A 16,407-nucleotide genomic window follows, 5' to 3' on the forward strand; every position below is an offset into this window, starting at 1 on the left:
AGGAAAAGAAGACATTACCTCTGACTTTCATGAGATAACTCATCTATTCTCAGATGGATTCATGATTTCATCCATGTGATGCTAACCAAAGCCCATCCATGTCATTCTTGCTATTCCTTTTCTTTACTATAGATCATCTACCAGACATGCTGGAACATTTCCTCAGTTTCCCTTGTACACTGTGAGAATAGCAGTGAAGCACTTAATCTGCATAACAGTTGACATTCATTCTTGCCAGACAAACATCACCTATTTTTTTTTAATCAAGAGGATTTTTTTATTTCTTCAATGTAATGACTTGCTTGTAATGTATCAATCTACTTTCACCCATCACATATTCTTTTTCTCCATTGCTCTCTGACAGATATTCATTTTTAACTGTGAATTTTGTTAAGTTTTAAAACTGGAAGTTCTAGAACTCATAGCTGGAGTATTTTGGGACTCAGAAAAAGTTACATCCCAGGGAACTATATGTATTACAAAGTTGGGCTTTCAATTTGATGAGAGTTTAGAATCTTTAGAACTTCAGTCTCCCAGAGACAACCAATCCAGTCTATTTTGTTCTTCTTATTGAATTTGGCTCTAACTGATTGAAGAAAGAAAAGGGAAGGAAAAAGAAAAGGGAAGGGAAGGGAAGGGAAAAGGGAAAGAGAGAGAAAGAGAGGGAAAAAGAGGGAAAGGAAAGGAAAGGAAAGGAAAGGAAAGGAAAAGGAAAAGGAAAGGAAAGGAAAGGAAAGGAAAGGAAGTGGGAAAGGAAAAGAAGTGAAAAAGGAAGGAAGTGAAAAAGGAAGGGAAAGGAAGGGAAAGGAAAAGAGAGGAAAGGAAAGGGAAAGGAAAGGAAAGGGAAGAAAGAAAAGAGAAAGAGAAAAGAAAAGAAAGGAAAAAGGAAAAGAAAGTATGAAGGAAAACTAAAGAAAAGAAAAGGAAAGGAAAAGGAAAGGAAAGGAAAAGAGAGGGAAAGGAAAGGAAAGTAAAAGGAAGGAAAAGAAAGATCAAGAGAAAGGAAAGAAAGGAAAAGAAAGAAAAGAAAGTATAAAGGAAAACTAAAGAAAAGAAAGGGAAGGGAAAAAGAAAAGGAAAGGAAAAAATAACCTGGTTTCACATTCTGCCTCTACTACTATCTCCATTACTGTGGGCAAATCACTTATCTCCTCTGAGCTTCAGGAAACTCCCAAGGATCTATCTATTAAGTCAATGGTCTCATGGAAGAGGGGATTCTCACATCAGAAGTTTGCCATGAAGGTGAAAAACAGCTGTTTGGGGTGATAGAAAGTAACATGGAAGTAATACTTGTCATATCCAAGTTGTTATCATGTTGGCGGTACACAGCAGCTTCTAAGACAAGACCTTAAACATAATAGATGCTCAGTCACTACTGAGGAAATGAAATCTAAACATAACAGAAATCGTAGAATTTTCCTACTCAAAGGGATTTGCAGGTCCCAAACAAACTCAGGAAATATCTAACTTTCTTTTTCTTCTTACCTAGTTTACAATCTTGTTGAGGTATCAGAAGAGAAATTGTTTGCCTTATTATCATTGCCCTAAGAGTTCCAGAATACATAACTCAAATGAACCGAATCAAGTAGCAGTCTGGAATATAAACTTGACCTGAGACGCATGTGTTTTCTATTTGGTTTTTTAATGATTCTTGACTTATTTTAGTTCTGGTCATTACATTTCCTCTGAGGCTTCAGAAATGTTAACATTTGTATATAAATGAGAGATGGAAAAATAGAAATGCATTTGCCTTTTGAAACTGAAGTTGTCTAATGGACAGGGCCAAGGAAATATGGACATCATTAAAACGGTAGAAGAGAAGTGAAGAAAGCTCTAACATTGAGAGCTTGTGTGTGATTCTCTAATATTAGGATAGAGCCAAGCATTTTGCATCCCCTCCCCCCAATGCTTAAGCTTAGTGCCTAGCATATAATAAGTCCTTCAGAAACATTTGTTCGGTGACTGGTGCTAGAGGCACTTGTAGCTACAATGCTAATAACTGAAACTTCCATGGCACCCAAAAGTTTGTAAAGTACTTTAAGAGACATAACGTCTTTGAGCCCCACAATAGCCCAATGAGGTCATTTCCACAGGTCACTGAAGGCAGAGGAGGTCTTCAGTATTTTGGGTACGTTTCAAATGCTGCTGCTTAATAAATGTTTGTTAAATTGAACCCCCATTTTACAGTTGAGAAAACTGAGTTTCAGAGGAGCAAGTGATTAGTCCATGGTCATCCAGCTAGAGGAAATAGGATTTGAGTCCAGGACTTGCCGACTTTAAGGCTGATTCACTTTCTCCTGCCCTCTAGGCTTTATATTTTCTTAGAACAATGCTGGGAGGTAGGCAGTACAAGAATTATCATCTCCACTTTACATATTAGAGGACAGCTCTTAGCAAATCCTATGGAGGATTCAAGTGGAAGTCCAGTAATCTATTCTGCTCAGGTGCTTTCCAACACCCCTGTCACATCTGCCCACAGCAGCCCTGCCTTGGTGCTTCTCAAAACCTAAAACTTAAGCTCAAAATTCTTGTTTGAAAGATAAAGAGGGGTCAGTGAAAGGGATAGTGATGGATGCTGGTTCGTGCCCTCCATGGCCTCTGGATCCAGATCCTTCACCAGTCCAGTCCCTAAAGCCAGGCAATTTCTACCACTGTCAGGCATTGCCCTGAAACCCGATTTCCTTCTCAACATCTTGGAAGAGTTTAAAGGCTGAAAGCACAAACAATTTCTCTTTAGAGATCCAAATCATCCTCTCTTAACAATATAACAATTATTTGGAGGGGGATATGTGTGTAGGGAGGGCAGACAATGTCTCAGTTTCCTTAAATATAAGAACCCAATTTTTAGAAAGGTCCTGAGTCTGTCTAAAGTGTATGAGGCTTGGTGCCTTTCCATGCCTTGATGGGGAAAAGAAAAAAAAATGATATTCTTAAACCTACTTAAAATTACTTAAAACAAAAATCAAAACTATCCAAAGAAAAAAATTACTTCTTCTAGTGACTCGTAGGGACTTTCTCATGTAGAATAGTTCATTTCCCCGTTACCAAACTTTTGCACAGGTTGTATCCATGCATTACTTAGCCCTCCTCCCATTCCTTTATAGGTATTATTTATGACCTTGTCTCCCCAGCAAAGGTGCTGACAGGTGGTGAATGCCTAGTCAATGTTTGTACTTGATTAATACTTAAAATAAGAAACCAGAGAAGAATGTAATGTCACAGAAGGTTCCCGGATTTGGCCATAAAGACTTGTATTCAAAGCCAGGTTCTGACACTTATTGTGAGTATGACCTTGGGAGCCTTATTCTCCTAAAGTAAAGGGAGGAGGCTAGAACAGGTGACCCTGGACTTCCTTTTCAGCTGTCAAATCTTACTCAGAACAAATCATATTCAGAACAATCCATACATAAGTAAGGATCTCTTGACTAATGGAAGAATATTCTGGGAGGAGTAGGGAAGATGCCCATAGTTTGTATGTCCTGTGATTTTGCTTTTTTTTTTTTTTTGAAATTAGGTTTCCCTCTGTCTTACTCACACTGGAAGTACAGTGGCCACGTAACACCACAGCTGATCTTAGTTGAAACTTTCATTTGTTCTATTTCTGGCTTGACAGTTTGGGTTTCCCTCCATGGCCATCCGCCCTGCAAGAAGAGGACTTCTTGGCTATAGTCCAATTATACCTCAGAACTCTGAAACTCACTTCCCTAGTAGCAGGGATGACAAGCATGGGGCCCCAACTTCCCCAGTAGCAGGGGGAACAAGCATGGGACTGCCACATCTAGTTTGTCATCAGATTGTTTTAATCAATCAGCATGAGTTTTTTCTGAATCACATTCATTTTTTTACTTGTTCACTTGACTTTCGATTGGTGCAAAGTGAAGAAGAAGCAACAGCGACAACTGGATGACAGAATCAGGGTTCAGAAAGGTCTGGACAAACTTGACCTAAATAGAGATTCATAATTTCATAAAGAAGTCCTTCCTTCTGTTCTTCCATTTAAATGAAAACAAGTGCTTATTTTATCTGGTAGTTGTCAAGTTAGGAATGAAGCAATTAAAACATCAAAAAAAAAAAAAAAAAACAAAAGAGCTAGATGGATTTAGAATGGACCCCATCTAACAAGATGAAATTTAATAGGAATAAATAGAATGTCTTACCCTTGGGTTCCAAAACTCAGATTCACAAATATGTAGGGAGAAGGGTGGTTTGGCAGGAGTTCATCTGGAAGAGACATAAAGGTTTTAGTGGACAGCAAGCTCAGTAGGAGTCAACAGTGTTATATGACAGCTGGAAAAGCTGAGGTGATCTTGGCCTGCATTAGGAAAGGCTGAGCTTCCAGAAATAGGGAAGTGATGGTCCCACCCTATGTGTGATGAGGATCAATTCTAGGTTCCACAGTGGAAAAAAAACCCACAAAACCAGGGAGCATCAGGAAGAACAAAAATAGGATGGTCCACACTACATGAGGTTGCATGAAAGAGAAAGAAGGGGAATAGGCATTTGCAAGGTTCTTACTATATGCCAGACACTGCAAAGTGCTTTTTACAGTTATCTTATTTGATTCATTGGGCTCGACCAAAGACCTGGGGATATTAATTTGGTGAATTGAAGCCTTGAAGGGAGGGGGACAGGAGAGCATGATATCTGCCTTCAGGGATTTGAAGAGCTGTCCTGTGTGAGGGATTCAGTTTGCTTCCTGTGGGCAGAACTCTTAAGATGGATGGATGGATGGCTAGTATAAGACCCATTTGGGTTTGATGTCAAGGAAGTGCCATCTTCAAATAGAAAAGGTTGCCTCAGGATAATGACGACTCTTCCTTCCTGAAGGTCTTCAAGTCAAGTTTGAAGTTCCACTTGGAGATGTTTTAGAGGATGTTCAGATCTAGGTTGGACTAGATGGCCACCTCAGAGGTTGCCTCCAGCTTTGAACTTCCATGCTTCCATGATGACATTAGCAAAACACAGCCAGGGCTAACAAAGGGGCCCTTTGTCCTTCAGAAGTGGATCTTGACAAGTGGTTTCCATTTTTTTTTTTTTGAAAATAGGGTTCTCTTTCTAACATTAAAAAGCATGAAGGACTTCATACATCAAAATAGTTACACTATTCTATCAAGAAAAATATGTGATGATCGGAAAACTTCTCCAGTGGGAATTCAATAAAACTTTATAATTAGATTTCTTCCATCACAGAAGCATTTTGATTCATTTGAAAAATAGTAAGCTCTAAAAGACACCTAGATGGCACAGTGAATACTTTGAGTTTGGAATCAAGAAGAACTGAGTTCAAATTTGACCTCAGACACTGACTCTTTTTTGTAACCCTAAGTAAAGTCACTTAATTATCTCTTCATTTTAAAAATGAGAATAACAATTGTACCTACTTCCTGGGATAGCTGTGAGGATAAAATCAGTTGGTTATAAACCTTTAAATGCTAAAGTCACATCAGATAATCTCAGATAATCTGAGTTCAAATATTAACTTATACTGATAAATTGACTTCCCTTCTTTGGATCTCTTTTCTCATTTATGAAATGAAAGATGACCTATGAGACCCCTTTCATTTCTCCATTTCTTAGTATCTCCAAACTTCTCCTATTCCTGGTCCACCACAGTATCCACAGACCACAGGCTAACCACAGTTCCCTGGTCTAGATGGAGATGTAATTGATCATCAGTCAAAGCAGATGCTGATTGGTCTAACACTGGTTCATTGCATTGCAGACAGGATACTATCTTTTCACTCCATGTTGCCAGAGTGACTCAAACCATTCCAAACAAATCCCTATTACTAAACACAATGAGGGAAAGGGAAGATTTCTCAGCTGTGGCTGCTGTTGTTTATACAGCACTGTACATTTTTCTGATCACACTGAGAGACACCACATGACCACCCAGCTAGAAAAGGATAACCCTGTATGAATCAGGAAGCTTTGACTCCAGGGACTGAGGCACAAGCTTTGAGAGAAGGTGTTATAAAGAAAAATATCCTCTACGTTCTCTGATGTGCCGAAGAGGGACTGCCCAGAGACTCTGAATTTTGGTAGGCAGCAAGAAAATACTAAGGGGAGAAATGTTTGCCTAGACCTTAATTCTCTGGAAAAGAAATCTGCAGGCAAGGTGATTTTTTTAGTGGTTGATTAGCCAGGATTGAAGGAAAGATAAAATGCCTTCCCCTCCACCCCCTTTATATATCTCACTCGTCCTGCATTTATCTTTAAAATAGCCAGTAGGTAGAAGGACAAAAATGGCAGAAATAATAACAATAATCTGACTCTCTCTTTTTTCTGCTATATCCATTTGTGTCCCCCATTCAGGGTTTTCTTAGCAAAAATACTGAAGTGGTTTGTCATTTCCTTCTTTAGCTCACTCTACAAATAAGGAAACTAACACAAACATAGATAAGTAACTTACCCAGGACTAAGGCCAGATCTGAACTCTAATCCTCCTGAATTCAAAGCCTCCGCTCCATCCATTGTACCACCTGGATACCCAATAATGTTAATAATCAGCTTTTATGTAGTACTTAGGTGGGTAAAGTACCTAACAAATATGATCTCATTTTATCTACATAGCAGCACCAGGAGATAGGTGCTATTATCATTCCCACATCATAATTAAGGAAACTAAAGCAGACAGAGATTAGATAATTTGCTCAGGGTCACACAGCTAGTAAGTGACTAAGAATCTTCCTTATTCTAAGTACAACATTTAAAGTATTTTGCTACAAGAATTTCTAAGTGTCTGTTATGTGCTAGACAGTAAATAAGTGCTGGAGATGCAGAGAAAAATGGAACAGTCCCTGTTTTTGAGGAACTGGACTTTTCTGGTGAGCTAGCTCTCTGTTGCCCTCACAGCTGCCAAAACTCTTGGTCACCAAGCCACCCCCAACTACAAGATTCCCCCAAGTTCCTCCTTTCTTGTTCTTGCTCTTGGGTCAGAGAAGATGAGAGTTTCAGGGAAATTCCAAATGTTTGATTGCAGACCTTATTAGTTTGATGATAAACTAATCATCATTCAACTTCCCTGGGGCCTTGTAAACACTTTGCAATTTTTTTTTCCTTTTTCTATTTTGGATTCATGGAATCTCAGAACTTAAGGGGTTTTAGTAGTCAGCTAGTCCAACCTAGCTCCAACCTAGTCCAACTTATAATGTAAAAGGAATCCTCAATAAAACATATCCATCAAAGGATCATCTAGGCTTTGGTTGAAGAAAGCCCTCCACTAAGATGAAAGCCATCCCCCTCTTGTGGCCACCCATTCTACTCTAAGACAGCTCAGATTGTTATCGTGACATTAAACCCAAAGTGGCCTCCTTGAAACATCTACCCATTGCACCCTAATTTTGTTCTCTGGGGAATTAAGTGAAAAAGTTCTGATTGCATCCCCATTAAAGCCATCCTAAGCTTTCTTTTCTTTCCTCAAATCCCTAATCCCACAATGCTTTACAGAAAGTGCTCAAGAAATGTTCCATTGATCCAAGCACCCACCCATTCCTGCCCACCCTTCAGAAGCTATGGCAGAATGAGCCATCATTAACTATAAGCTCAACTTTAAGCCACCTGTTTCTAGGCTTCAATTCATATCTTCCTTCATTCTGAGTCAATGTTTCCTCCTCCTTTGTAAGGATGGCTACCTTCTATTGATGCTCTTGATCCTATTCTATCCTCTTATATCCAGTTCCCTACTATCCCAGATCAGAAAATTGTAAATTTAAGATCAGGGAGACCTTACAGGACACTTAGAAATTTTATAGATGAGAGAACTGAGCCTTGGAGTGGTTGAGATTTGCCCATGGTCACACAGCTAGAAAGTATTAGAAGCAAGATTGAAGCCAGATCTTCTGGACTCCATGTCTGACACTTGATCCACAAGACCAGGTCAATCAATAAGCATTTATTAAGTAACTACTATATTTAAGTGTTTCAAAGATGGGAGCTCACGGGTAAAATAGAGCTAATCAACAAAGGAAAAGCATGACATTAAGTTGATAAGGAAAGGGTTCTTGTAGAAAGTAGCATTTTATTTGGGTCTTGAAGGGAGCCAAGAAAGCCAGGAGGAAAAGATGAGGAGAGAGCGCATTTTAGAAATGGAAGTAGCCAATGAAAATGTCTGGACTTAGGAAATGGGTTATTCATGAGGGAAACCGAAAGAATCTTAGAATACATGGTGAGATTGAGGTGAAAGAAGACTGGAAAGGTAGGAGAAGGTGAGTATAGGAAGTCTTTGATGCCAAAGAACTTTATGTTTAATTCTAGAGGTGAGAGGGACTGACTGAAGCTTATTGAATAAAGCAGTGATATGGTCAGACCTCTGTTTGGGAAGCTCAGTGATAACTAAATAAAGGATGGATTGGAATCAGGGAAGACATGGCAGAGAGACTATCCAGCAGACTCCTGTAGTCATCCAGGTGTGAGGTGATGAATGAACCTGCAAGGTAGTGGTAGTGTCATAGGACAGAAGGGGGCATATCAAAAAGTGTTTCAAAGGTAGAATCAATAGGACTTGAATGAGAAAGAGAGAATGAGAGAGATTGACAGACAGAGACAGAGAAGTTAAGGATGATTCAAGTTTTGAACCTGGGCAACTGGGACGATGTGGTGTCCTTGACATTAATAGGAAGGTTAAGAAGAGGGAAAGGGTTGGTAGGGAGGGAAATAATGAATATGTCTGTTGAAATTCATAATTAAATTGAGCCTTTTCAGTGCAGACTTATGATGTCTACAACCCAGGAGTTATTAAAAAGGCAATTGGATATGTGAGTCTGGAAGTTGGAAGACAAAGAGATTAGTATTGGATCAGTAAATCTGAAAATCATTAGGATAGAAGCAATCATTGAATTCATGAGAGTTAATGAGATCATCAAAAGAAATGGTATAGAGTTCCCAGGACAGAGCCTTGGGAGTTTCTCCACAGAGGGCATTATCTGGAAGATCTAGCAAAAGGAAATAGAAAGAGACAGGTAGGGAGAGAATCAGCAGGGAGTAGAGTATCAAAAATCTAGGGAGAAGAGAAAATGAAGAAGATAAAGTATCAAACAGAGAGATCAAGGAGAATAAGAACAGAGAAAAGGCCTTTGGACTTGGCCTTTAAGGGATCATTGGTTCTTCAAAGAAAGCATTTCAATTGAATTCATCAGAAACAAGACTGCCCAGAGCTGAGAAGAGGGGAAGTTTATTGAATGAAGGCACCAATTAGATGATTTTTCAAGGAATTTAGGCACAAAAGGGAGTAGAGAAATGGAACAGTAGCACTTTGTACCTGTAAACAGTTTTCTTTGGCAAAGAAAAGAGTCACCTTATTATGTGAGATAGAAATGAAAGGGGAGCTAGTAACAAAAGACATATAAGAATGGGTTGGTTGGTTGGTTGGTTGGATGATTGTTGTCTTTCAGTCTTGAATAAGACCCAAATGACATTACTATGTTAGAGTTGAGTTACAGGATGCTTGATTGGCTGATCAGATTAGCATGAGCTTAGAATGTTCTGCCATGGATCAGACACAAATAATCCCTAGATACATTTGGGATGGCTTTTCTGCCCTTGCACATCTCCCATTTCTCCTGAGCTAATTCAGTTCTGCTTTGCTCATAGAGAACAATACCTTCTCTGATGAGGGCACGCCATGCTGGGCAATCCCATGCTAGTATCTCCCATGTCATGCAATTGATTCTAAAGTTCTTAAGAAGGATCTTGAGAGTGTCCTTGTATCACTTTTTCTGACTACCTTGTGACTTGCCCTCTGTGAGCTCTCCATAAAAGTCTTTTTGATGATTGCACATTTGGCATTCAAACAATATGGACATCCATACAGAGTTATGCTCTCTGCAGTAAAGTTGGGATGCTTGGCAGTTTAGTTCAAGAAAGGAGTCTTTTCTTGACAGGGGATCTTCAGAATCTTCCTAAGACAATTCAGATGAAAGCAATTAAATTCCCTGACATGGCACTGGTATACTGTCCAGGTTTTACAGGCATACAACAACGGGGTCGCCACAACTACTCTGTAGACCTTCAGTTTGGTAGTCAGTCCCATATCTCTTTTCTCCCACATTTTCCTTTGAAGGCTCCCAAACACTGAGCTAACTCTGGTAATGTGTGTATCAACCTCATTATCAATGTGGACATCCCTGGAAAGTATCCTGCCAAAGTAAGTGAATTTATCCACAGCATTAACAGTTCACCATTTTCTGTAACTGATGGTTCCACGTATGGATAATGTGGTGCTGGCTAATAGAAGATGGTTGTTTTCTTGATGTTAATTATTAGGCCAAAATTAGCAAAGCAGCAGAGAATTGATCCACACTGGAATACGTCTCAGCTTCAGAGGGTGCACAGGACACACAACCATCTGCAAACAAAAAATCTTGCACCATCACTCCCTGCACTTTAGTTTTGGCTGATAAGCTTTTCAAGTTGAAGGATGTGCCATCAGCGCAGTAGCTGACTTTGATTCCATGTCACAATTTGGTCGCCTAGAGAAGTTGCTCAATATAGTACACCAATTTCATGATGGCGTACTTGTCAGGGTTCTGGACCATGGACAAGGCTCTCGAGCTTTCCCAATCACCAGTGGAGGGAAACAAGGCTGTGTGCTTGTTCCCATGCTTTGGGCAGGATGTTTTCAGCCATGCTGTCAATGAGGACAAATGTATGGGTGTTGGGAGATGAGGAAGGTGAGAGAAGAGGGAGCTCACAGTGAGTGGTCTCAATTTTTTCCCCATGAAATCTGAGACAAGGCTCTTAACTGATATAGTTGAGAGAAGGGAGCTTTGTGAGATTTGGGGAGGGATAAAAAATATTGGAAAATACTTTGGGGGGAGTGGGCTACTGAATCTATTAGGGATGATGATGATGATAATAATAATAATAGCTGACATTTATATAGCACTTCATATGTACCAGGCACTGTGCTAAGCACTCTGCAATTATCCTTTTATTTGCTCTTCACAATACTACTGAGTGGTAATTGGTATTGTTACCCTTATTTTACACATGAGGAAACTGAGGCAGATAGAAGTTAAGTGATCTGCCCAGAGTCACTCACAGTTAGTGTCTGAGACTAGATTTGAACTCTGGTTATTGAGCTGCCAATGTATGAAAGGATTGCCTCACTACAGCATGGATCCAATCTAGATCCTAAGACATCCATTTGGAGGAGACTTGAACTTGTGGCTTTATCCAGTGTTGCTCAGTAGGCTGTTTTCTCTTAAGACACATACATACTAAGGTATCTTCCTATCTACCCTATCTTAGCCCCAATTCTCCCTACCCAAAACAAAAATTTCAGACTATAATCCCAGAAGAGAGGCCTTTGATCCCTGAAAAATTTGCTCAGTTGGCATCGGGACTCCAAGCTTGAGTTCAGCTGTACAGTCCACTACTTATAGCCATCAAGGAGTAGATGGGACTCCAGTTTCCACACTTCAAACTGCTCATCTAGCCATCTGGCAGGCTGTGCTCAGGGAGATCCTTAGCCCCAGCAGTTCCCACTGTCACCAGCTTGCTCTGGGCTCAGTAATCATATCATTATTACCATCCCATTGTTCATGGAAAGGACATTATCATCCTGCTCCTACATATGGATGAGGAGGACTCTTTCTTTACATTTGAATACGCAGTGCTGATCCCTCCTCCTCCCCAAACCTTTCAATTTTCCCCTGCTACCTTGACTTTCAGGGAGGACCCTGTTTCTGCCCTAGAACATTAAAGATGCTTCGGAATCTTCCCCCTGCAGCTAGGAGAGTCTCAAAGACTAGAACCCTGCAAAGTTATCCTTCACCAAGACCTACTAACTCCAGGTTTACTTTTTTTTTAATTTGCCTACTAGCTATATATTGTCATTTTCTAGGCTGGAAATCAGTCCAGAAGACTGATTTCCTCTGTGGTACAAAATTAGTTTATTCCTCAAGGGAAAACCCTGCTTCAGAATTAAGTTAACAGTTCTGAAGATTTAATAATAAAATCTCCAAGCCCACATATCCTTTTTTTGAAAGTGAAATGTCACTTTCTTTTCCTTTTTTGATGGATCTTTTCATAAAGCAGAGACAGAGACAGAGAAACAGAGTCAGAAATAGAGACAGAGGTAGAGAAAAAGACAGAGACAAAGACAGAGATAGAGACAGAAAGACAGACAGACAGAGACAGAGATAGGGATTTATTCAGCAAGAGAAATAATCAGATGAGAGGGAAGGAAAGGCTGATACTGAGAAGTAGACAGAAAAATAATGTCAAAAGGAAAATGTGATCTAAGTACATGCAAAAACAAAGAGGAAACTTTCCTGAAAGACAATAAAACTTAAATTAAGGGAAGAATCTCAAGGAGATGGAAATAATTATGGAGGTCTCCAAAAACTGACCAGAGAATGAGGAGAAACAAGAGAAGGGATATAATTTGCCAGATGATTCAGTTGAGTCAGTATTTATGGAATGGCCGCAGGGGGCCTGGAAACATGATAAGCTCTTAACAAGAAATAAATTCAATTCTATCTGTTTTGAAGGATGGTTGAGTTCTGCTCCCATGATATCACTGTCTGGGACAAAGGTGTGATAATCATAATTGCTGGGGGTGGGGATGGAGATAGAAAGGCAAACTTTGAATCAGGGAAGATGGGTTTGAATCTTACTTTCTACATATATATATATATATATATAATATATATATATATATATATATATATATTTGTATATTTTTATAAGATTTAGGTCATGAGTAGAATTTGCTTAGATTTTAGCAAAGTTTTTTGATAAAGTATCAAATCTTATTCTTGTACAGGTGATGGAGGAATATACATCAGATGACAATACAATTATGTTGATTTAGAATTGGTTGAATGATGGGACTGAAAAAATGGTTTTTAATGACTTAATTTCAATTTTGGGAGAGGTCTCCTGTATTGTATATTCTACTTATCTCTGTACTATTTAACATTTTTATCAATAATTTGGAGGAAAACATAGTTGGTGTATTTGTATTTGTAGCTCTAGTCCTTAACCTATGTATATTATAGGTGCTTAATAATGCATCATTCATCCATTGATATACTCATCACATTTACAGATAATACAAAACTGGAAGCTGGATGGCCAACACATTGGATGACAGTTGGATTCCAGATTTTTACAAGTCAGAGATAGTTTTCAAAGTGTGATCTAGGAATACCTTGGAGTCCCCAAGACCCTTTCAAGGAGTTCATGAAGTCTACAATATTACCATGATATTATTAAAAGTTTAATTTCACATATAGTGAGAATAGATTGATATAGGCCACATAAACAAAAGCTCTTGATCAAGACATCCTCAATAATTTGTAAGAACACAAAGAGCTAGCATTAATATGGAAATGTTTTCCATGATTGCATACATATAATCTATATCAAATTGTTTACATCTTAGAGGAGGGGAGATGAGAGAAAGAAAAAGAAAATTTGGAACTCAAATTCTTAAAAAAATGAATGTTAAAATTTGTCTTTACAGAAATTGGAAAAATAAAATACTATTTACAGAAGAAGAAGAAGAAGAAGAAGAAGAAGAAGAAGAAGAAGAAGAAGAAGAAGAAGAAGAAGAAGAACATAAAGGACTCCCCTGAGACCATAAAACTGAGAATTTTTATGCAAAACTGAACCTAATAAGATAAAATTCAGTTTTAAAAATCAACTTCTTAATATAATATGCAAGAACTATGGTTAGATGGCAATTTCTTGGGGAAAAAAAAGAGAGAGATCTGGGAGTTTTCCCAATCTAGGTCATATTTTTCTTAACTTCCTTTAGAAAAATCTCTAGGTCTCCCTTTTCAAGCTTGCAAAATTAGGTTGGAATTCCTAAAGTGCTAATCACCTAATTTCACCTCTCTAAAACTCAGTTTTCTCACATATGAAATGGAGATAATAAACCTCTAACAATTATCTTACAATGCTGCTATGAAGCTCACATGACTAATGCCTAAAAAGTGATTTGCAAACTCTAAAGCCCTATATAAGTGCTAATTGTTATAACCAGGGAGATTCAGGGAGTATAGGGAGTATCTCATCAGAAATGGTGTGCAACTGGTTATACATACTTGGAACACAAGGTCAGTGGGCAGAGGGAAACAGACAATGAACAGAGCAGAATAAGTCTTAGCTCTCCCAGGAACCCAGATCCTCTATTAAGCTCAGCAACTCTGTCCTGATTTGTCAGCAGCACCTGGATCCTGCTAATTTTCCTGAACGGAAGCTGCTAATTGTGTTGAGTTGTGCCAGATCACATCCTGGGGCAGATATACCCAGGAGGCTATTTTTTCATCAATTTGTTCTCACTGTTACTGATAGAGAGGAAAGAACAAATACACATCTCTACGAAGCAAATCCAGGCCAACTAAATGAGGGTGAGCTTCACTTTTTGCAATAGACATGCTCCTGGGAAGAATGGAAATTAATTTTTAAACAGCTAATTATATTGTGGAATATGCATTACATATTGCAATGCAATACAAATTAATATGCATTTCATAAATTAATGTTATACATATTAATATGCATTGCATATATTAATGCATGTTACATATACTAGATATATTACATGTCATACATACTACTATGTTAATGTATGTTACTTATATAAATCCAGGCAATTGTGACAAATGAACATAACTTAGATCCTGGACCCTGGGAGCTTTCCCTTGTAACAAAGATTTTAAAAAATTATCATGTCTTTTTAGCACCCACTATATACCAGGTGCTGGGCCATAAACAGGATATACAGAAATGAAACCCAAACCTTTCCTCAAGGAAATGACTCCCTTCAAAAATCAATAAATATATCACCACACAGATATAAGTAAATATCATAACACAGATCAATAAATATATCACTAAACAGATAGCAATAAATATCACTACAGAGATCAATAAATATATTATTAAACAGATATAAATAAATATAGTGATAAATATACCACTATACACAGATATTAATAAATATATCCCTACATAGATATCAATAAGTATATCTCTACAATGATCAACAAATATATCACTACACAGATATCAATAAATATATCACTACACAGATATCAGTAAATATATTCCAACATATATATCAACAAATATATCACTACACAGATATCAATAAATATCACTATGCAGATCAATAAATATATCACTACACAGATATCAGTAAATATATCCCTACATATATATCAATAAATATATCTCTACAAAGATCAATAAATATATCCTACATAAATATCAATAAATATATTACTACACAGATCAATAAATATATCATTAGACAAATATCAATAAATATACTACACATATCAATAAAGATATCACTACACAGATATCAATAAATATCAATGAGATAATTTGAAAAGGGAAAGAGCATTCACAACTAAGGGGATTGGGAATGGTTTTATGATCATAATTTTAGACCTTAGGGATGGTTGACTTGAATCTCTTCATTTTGCTCATTTAGAAACATTAGGCCCAGTGTCCCAATAAATGACAAATATAACTAGCATTTTTAGCACACTTTAGTTTGGTAAAGCCCTTTATATCTGTTGTTTCATTTGCTCTTCACAGCTATCTTGTAAGGTAAATGGTATTATTATCCCCAATTTACCGATGCAAAAACTGAAGCCAAGGAGGGCAAAATATCTGACTCAAGATGACAAAGCTAACAAATTTCAGGGACAGACTTGAAATCCAGCTCTGCAGCACTCCAAAGTCAGCACCCTATCCACTCCACCTTACTGCCTCAGGATGGCTCCTTATCTGAGCCTTGAGAGAAGCTAGGGGTCCTCAGCATTTCAGGGATAAGGAACAGCTTGTGACAGGGGATGTAATAAGAAATGGAACGTTGGTTTTAGAGCCAGCCTGCTGGACTGGTGTGGTTTGTGAAGGGAAGAAACATGACACAAGTTTATAGAGGTGAGCTGCAGATGGATTAGAGAGACCTTAAATGTGGGTTCAGTCCTAAACTTTTGCAGGGGTCAGCAAATTGTCGCCTGTGCTGTCAGCCCTGCCAGCTGCCTGTTTTTTTTTTCTGTCCTGTGAACTATAAAGGGGCTTTATAATGAGATAATTTTGATTTGCAAAAGTTCTTCATTTTCAATATTGTTATTTTCATGTTGTGTGGGTTGCTTCTTCTGAGGTTCTTGAAAGTAGGGACTGAGTTTGGTTTGGGGGAGATGGGATAGGTTGTATGTCCAGTGCTCAGCATGATGCCTGGAATACAGTAGGAGCTCAATATATGCTAACTGAAAAGAACAAAACTCTTCTGCCAAAAAAAAAAAAAAAACAGGCTGTGGATGGGATTTAGACCATGGGATGATGGTTTGCCAGTCCATTAAACATTTTTTATCAGGTAGATAGATATGAGGGGTTCATTTTTGTCATCAAAGGCCCCATTGCACCCTTTTTTTTTCCTTC

This window comes from Antechinus flavipes, chromosome 4 (genome assembly GCF_016432865.1).
Source record: "Antechinus flavipes isolate AdamAnt ecotype Samford, QLD, Australia chromosome 4, AdamAnt_v2, whole genome shotgun sequence".
In the NCBI taxonomy this organism is placed as follows: Eukaryota; Metazoa; Chordata; class Mammalia; order Dasyuromorphia; family Dasyuridae; genus Antechinus; species Antechinus flavipes.